This window comes from Notolepis coatsorum, assembly GCF_963971535.1.
Source record: "Notolepis coatsorum genome assembly, contig: SCAFFOLD_393, whole genome shotgun sequence".
Lineage (NCBI taxonomy): Eukaryota > Metazoa > Chordata > Actinopteri > Aulopiformes > Paralepididae > Notolepis > Notolepis coatsorum.
In genome coordinates, this window is record NW_028170770.1 from 17,027 (window position 1) to 17,432 (window position 406).

Consider the following 406-nt stretch of genomic DNA (forward strand, 5'->3'; position numbering starts at 1 on the left):
GTCAAATGTATATACTCCCTTTTCCTGACTCCTTCTGTATCACAAACAGTACTGTATTTGCAAATCTGGTATGTCATAAATGTATAGATGTAGCAGTACTGACTATCTGTATGTCATGTATGTCATATATGTCCAGATGAATTGAAAATGGGGGACCCTGATGTAAACAAGACGAAAGTCTTTCTCTGGTCTGCATCCCCTTAACAATTGTGGGTATTGAGCTGTACTGTATTGTACCCATTCTGCAATCTGTTAATAAAGTTTTCAATCAATCAATCAATTCAAAGGGCTCGAGCTTCCATCGGTGCAGGGCTGGTAGCCCTAGAGAGCCGCCCCGCCTCCCCGTGGCCCCGCAGCCAGGCAGCACACCCACCACCACACCGAGCAGCCGTCGGTAATAACGGAG